Below are 6897 nucleotides of genomic sequence, written 5' to 3'. Positions count from 1 at the left end.
AGGAGACAGAAGTAGCCAAGTATCTTCTAATATGGTGTCAATTCTGTTTCAAAACTTAAGGTGCTGTATCTTTTAAACGCAAAGTAACCCGTCAGACAGAGGAGAGTCGAGCTCTGCCGAGTTATGTTTTCTGTCTTTTGGGGGAAGGAGGGAAAGTCTCCTACAAGAAAGAGGATTCGATTCGATGATAATCTGGCGTTGTACAAAAGATGCCCACCGACGCCCCGTCAGGACCGCAATTAGAGATTGAAAGGAGAGTTAAGTTCGTGGGGGGTGGGTGATAGATGGGGAAGGAGCGCGCCATTGACAGTTTTGGCGTTCGACAACAGCTTGCGAAGGACACCGGTTCTGAGCTCTACATTCGGGCGTATCTGGTTTATGCAGCCAGTTGTGTAGAGCACACAATGGACAAAAGGCTTTAACGACAAAAGAAACCTAGCATCCAACTCAGCACTGTTGCAGCCTGCATGTCAACTTGATTTTTTTATATGTGACGTGTATTAACAGGAGGAGGGAACAAAGCTGTTTAAATGTTAATGCGTGGGGCACTTTCTTTAAAGACCAAGGATATGTAAAATGTAAACTTTATCCGTTCAGATTCCAGGGACAGCTGTGAGTAAAGCGTGTACTGTTTCCTCTGCAAGGTATTGCAGTGAAGCAGTACTCTAACCTGTGGCTGATTCATAGTCTGAATGCTTTTCCTCTCCACGGTCACGGATCATGTCTACTATGTTCAGGTCACTGATATAGGTTGCCGAACAATTTCCGCTCTTTTTCGCGAAAAGGTAGTTTGAGAATCTTTTTCCACACCACAGTTTATGTGTGTCATCCAATGGCAGCTCCGCGTTGAAGCTGTGTGATAGTTTACACGAAGATAGGCCAAACTCAGGACAAGCTCAAGGAAATGTACAGACATTCCTACAGTCCCAGCATTATCTTGCTGTGCTTGACCCCCTGTCTATCAGGACCCAACGTTAACTGTTTCAGCAGTTGAGCTACAGCAGCTCGCTGCTCGTTGGACTCGGAGCCCCACCACGGGACCAGCTTCACTCCCCCACGACTCAATGGAGATGCCGGCTTCATGACCCTGTCTCCGTTGTCTTTTCCTGCTCTTGGACCCACTTTTGGTGTACTTGACACTCTGAGACCCGGAAACACCTACCACAGTGGCATGTTAGGAGATGCCTGGACCCAGGGTGCACCCGATCAAACAATGTGGCCCTTGTCAAAAGTGGCTTCAGATCCCTCACGCTGTTTCATTTCTGGGACAACATCAACTCGAGGACAAAAATGTTCACTAAGCTGCCCTGTAATTCCGCTCCACGACAGGAGCGCCTATAACCAGATAATGAGAGTTAGTCACGTGGCAGTGCTCACTGTGTAGGGTCATGAGGTAATGTAATCTGTTACATAGTAATCAACAAGGTGGGTCTTGATCTTCCCTTTCCCAAAAAGCTACTTGTGGGTGTCACATCGCTGTTGAGGGCATGGCATGCATGTAGACAATCACATATTAAACTAAAGCAAAGATTGGGACAAATCTTTTCTTAGGACAGCTGTCCAGAGTGCAAGTAGCAATAGAAGGACGGAAACCATTTGCTTGCACTGTGGTAAGCAGAACATCACATTTGTCAGATCTCATCTGGTATGATAAGACAAGAATGTGACTCTGCAAGTTGTATTGCCATGTAGACACCAATCTAAGTAAATCATGATCTCATGTGTTTGTTTCTTAAAACAATCTTTCTCTTGATGACATACTGTGGAAATGATTCTACGTTTGCTGTGTAGAGAATGACTTCAGATGTAAATCACTTACCATTGTTAAAAATTCATATTTTATCTGTTTTTACATACACTTGAATGAAGTCAGTCCAAGATCAATTTATTCCCAGTCTTTTACTTTTAAAAGGAACAAGGAAAGCACGTTCAAGTCGAAGAACGTATGGTACTATGTGCGTATTTCAAAAAAACATTCACGTTATGTGACCTAATCTACCTGCATGCCCACGCCCTCACAGACTGTGAAACACAAGTAGCTTTTATAGGAAAGTGAAGACAGAGACTTTAAAATGTTTGTAGTTTAAGATTCAGCATGCCATGGAAATACATAATTAGATTATAAATCCTGGTTTTCATAGACGGACACTTGTTTTGATTTCCAGCAGTATAAAGTAATTAAGGCTACTACTCTCTCTGAGGTTTGAGGACCTTTGCTTGTCTGTAAAATGAGACAATTGTGATTTCACTGTAAGAGTTCTTTGAAAGAAAATAGTTTTACTTTACTACTTTCTGAAACCTCATAAGTCACAGAGAAGCGCTGACTTTGTTGGCCCAGTGACAAGAAGTGTTGTCGCGCTGCGCGAGGTGGTTTCGTGTATTTTTTCCTGTAATGTGATCAGTAAGAAATCGTGCCCAGGGCATGTAAAGAAAGAAGCATGGGTAAAACATTTGGAAAGCAGCAGAAAGGTGAAGGTTGAGAGCAGGGGCGCTGAAACATGTGGAGGTGCTTTGTGGGATGGTTGTAGAGGGACTGTAGGAAGGAGGCGTTGTAGGAATAGTGTTGATCGTAAAAGATGACCAGTCGATCGGTTCCTGGGATATCTGTACACTGCCTGCGTTGGTGGCTGTACTGTTGTCTCTGTTGATTGTATGGTGTTTGTGTGGTGGCCTGCGTGTGGAGACTAAGCGACGTGTTAGGAAAAGAGAAGAAACAAAAAGTAAAAGCGGAGGTGGGGTCCAGAGAGGTTGGTATCAGAGGTGATGGTCCCAAGGAGGCAATAAAAGCCTCAGTACTCAGCAAGGCCCTGCCCTAGCCCACACCCAATGTCTCCAATGTACAGCTGGGAAGCAACCATGAGAAGGGGAGCTGGGCGCTTTATTAAAGAACTTCAGGGAACACTCTCCTGAGCTGGGGAGTGTGAAAGTAACACAACCCACTGTGCATAGATAGTTTCAATGGCTCAGCAAGAACTGTTTAATGTTCCTGTACTGATGTGTTTTTATTCTGGTGATGTTGATTTGATTAATGCAGGTTACTGTAGTAACTGTAGTCTTTGAGACAGTGCTAAGGTGATGTTACATAGCCTTTGCACGCCAATGTGAAACAGTCAAACTGTCTTAATGTGCTGTAATTAAAATGCTCCTCCTTTTATTAAAGGTAAAAGTCTGTCAGAGGCCGACGTTACTGACATAATAAGCATGACCCATGACCTCCTTGATGCCTCAGTCTCAGTCTGAGGATCACATGCCCAGTGACTGCTGTGGACAAGCCAGTAGTTGTTGAGGGAGTCAGACCCAGCTCTCAGCACTGTGACGCAGACAGACAGAGACTCTACACACTGTTGAACAGAGGTCATTCTAATGTACAGACGCAGGTCAGGTCAAGATTTGGTCACCCGGTCAAACCTTTTAATAGGCTCATACAAACCATGTCTAAGCAGGATGTTGTTCAGGACAAGTTCAGTGTTAAGGCTGTTGTTCCAGACTCTTACTGAATAAAAAACCTTGATCAGATGCCTTTGCTTATATACATATGGAAGTTTATTTATTGTGTATTGGTATAATGTTCCACTATTTGTGTTTTCCTCTCTGCCATGGGCATGCACTACACTGTGTTAGGGTCTTCTGGGCTATATAAGGCAGCAGTTGCTGGATTGAGGGATAAGCTGCTCTCATACCACTTCATCCTTATGGGATACATTTGATGCTGGTTTTTTATGATGACCCTGTAATTTGTACATTTGTAGTGTTTTCTTGAGAGCCTACTGTGTAGTTAGTGCTTAAAGTCGTTAAAATCCTGTGAGTGTGGGTTAGAAATGCACTTTATTAATCCAAACTTTCAATTTGTATTTGTGATTTTTTTTATCTATTTATTTAGTGTGAGTTTTAGTTATTTTTTTCATTTACTGTTATTTTGGTTTATTTCCGGTGCCCTAACCTCTGTTACACATGTTTACTGTTAATATTATTACGCTATCCAGCCCTTTTCTTTGATTTTGAACGTTAATATTTAAGTTTTGTAAACCTTTTTTGCATGTTTAGGAGCAGAGGTGCAGAAGAAAAGACCAGAAGGCAATTAATAAGCTATATCGACTTCTTTTTATTATTGTCCTTATCAGCATATAGCGTGCTAGCTAACACTAGCATTTAACTCAAAGCACCACACTTAGCATCCCCAAAGGCCCAAGGTCTCCGTCTGACCTGTAGTTACACAGCTCACAGATAATCTAAAATACTAATTACTGTATGGTTAAAGGTTTATTGGTTTATTGGCAGCTGTTGTTAAACTCAGTAAAACTGTATATCTTAATGAGATCAAGTGTACGTGCAGCCAGTTCAGATTTTCCCATGATTTGTGGCAATGTTTAATAAAGACACACACACACACTAAATTTTTTGTTAAACTAAATTTTTCAGCAAACCTTAAACATTTTACGGATTATTGATTATTTGATTTTTTAAGCTAGCAATTCAGTTTAACTTCCACTTTTCAACAAACCTTCAAATATTCTGCATCGTTTATACAATTTTAAAGACAGTAATTCAGTTTAGCATCAGCCTTTTGACAGACAGAATTCACACCTGCAGTTTCTTCAGAAATTACCGTCTGTAGTTACTATTATTATTGTAATAGTATTTCTGAGCTTATTAGCATACTGACACTAGCATTTAACTCAAAGCTTATTTATTTAACTGAGGAACATTTCGAACTTGATAGTAAAAAGAAAGAAACTCATTATAAAAATGCAAAGCAACTGTTCCTCCCACGAGGCTCCGACATTATGCAGACAACTCTCTTCTTCATTGCAGAATACAGTAGTAGCCTCTGCTTTGATACACTAGTTTTGATTCCACTCTTTGCAGAATGTCCTCCTGCTCTTCTAGCCTGTCTTCCTGTTCAGCCAGCTTCCTCTCGTGCTCGGCTAGCCTCCTCTGCTGCGCGGCTAACTTCTTCTGCTGCTCAGCGAGCATGCTCTCCTGTTCGAGCAGCTTCTCATCCTGTTTGAGTAACTTCTCCTCCTGCTCGTCCAGTTTCTTCCCCTGGTGGACATGCAGAGCCCCAGAGAGAGTCACAAAGGCGTCAGTGAGACTTTTGTTCAGGCTGTCGAACTCTAATTTGTAGTCGCTGGATTTCACCATCTGAGTCACCTTGAATGTCTGCGTGAATTTCTCGATCAGCTCAGTGGCTGATAACAGAACCTTGTTGAGTTTCTCCAAAGCTTCCTTCACATCATCAGAGAGTTGGTCTGGCTCCTTCTGTAAGATGGAAAGCGCCAGTTTCTCCAGAGCTTTGAGTCTCTGCATAACATGGGGGCATTGCTCTTTATTGTTCTTCATCTTGTCAAACATGTTGTAGATGGTCCAGAAGGGTTTATGAGCTCCATGGTCAGCTGGAGAAACAGTTAGCATGAGAGAAAAAGGACATATTCAGACATTAATGTTGTTGAGGCTTGTGTTGATGAGTGTCTCGATGATGATGAAATGGACTCTTTGGTTTAAAGTATAATTTTATTATTGTTAATTTTCTATTATTTATGCTTCTTAACTTGCGGCCCTCCTTTTTCTTGTCCTATGTTTATTGTTACGCACCAATATACAGAGGCAAATTCTTTTTATGTGAAAAGCAACTGAATCTCCTTATTACCTAACTAATGCCAACACTATGTTACATTAACACTTATAAACTTTATTATAATATAGTAATGTTTATGTGTACACAAAGTGCTTCACAACTTCATAACAAGTAGATTTTACAACAGTGGCGTTCACAGTCAGCCTGTAACAAGTTTAACATATTGTTCAAAGTTCAAAACATAAAAGCAGATTAACAAATTATGGCAGAAGATAAAAATGGTAACTAGAGCTTGGTGTGTATCCTTTAATTGTTTGTATTTGTGAATATTTAGAGAATTCAAATAGCTCCTATTATTTTTACAATATCCTCAGTCAGGAACCTTCATGAGCAAAAAAAGACCATTCGATCCTGGTGCAACCCTGTATGCCAGGAGTGTCTGCAAGGTGTTTGCTGTAATTCAGATTACAGCAGCCATTTTGACATGAAATAGTAGGGTAAACACAGGTATTACCGATGATGCTAATTAATTATTTACATTATTTAGTATTCATATATTAACAGGAAATGATTACTTACTGTAAAGTGGATGTTGATGCAAGCTGTCCGTCTTAATGTGCATGAAAGAAATGTATTATCCTTTAACTCAGGTGGGCTGATAAGGTATCATCTATACCTCCTCTGGGCGTCACCTCTCCGGGTCTCTGTCTGACCTGCAGCCACACCGCTCACAGATAATCTACAATACTTAAAGGTTTATTGGTTTATTGTTGTTAAACTCATTAAAGCAACTTTTGTTTTCTGCATAGCAACCTTCATAAATGAGGCCGCAGCTCTCTGTCTGACCTGTAGTTACTCACAGATGGTCTAAAATAAAATTGACTGTATGATTTAAGGTTTACTGGTTTATTGGTAGCTTTTGTTAAACTCAATATAACTATATTTTTAATGAGGTCAACTGTGTGTTTTGCCAGCTCAGATAAAACAGTCTTGCTGCCCTGCTGATAAACAATTGATCCGTCCTAAGCCCTGACCTCTCTGTGCTCCAATAACCAAAACACTTTTGTTCTCTATAGCTCTATAATTTATCCGTTTATGACAACTGTACGGGGGGTGAGTTTTTTAGTCACCTGTTTGAATTATTTTAAGGCTTAAAGTTATGCATAATTAAGGACATGTTTGAGTGACAGGTGGGGGCTGTCAGAGGCGGCTGTTTTCAGTAACCAGACTTCTTTCAGCTTTGCCTCTTTGCCCATTTTTCGGACGTCACAGAGACGACATCTATTGTTTATTATACAGTCTGTGGTATCAACCCGACTCCT

The sequence above is a fragment of the Morone saxatilis genome, unplaced genomic scaffold (assembly GCF_004916995.1).
Source record: "Morone saxatilis isolate NCDOM2014 unplaced genomic scaffold, NCSU_SB_2.0 Contig2, whole genome shotgun sequence".
In the NCBI taxonomy this organism is placed as follows: domain Eukaryota; kingdom Metazoa; phylum Chordata; class Actinopteri; family Moronidae; genus Morone; species Morone saxatilis.
The sequence above is the reverse complement of the archived record's forward strand: the minus strand, read 5'-3'. Positions refer to the sequence as shown.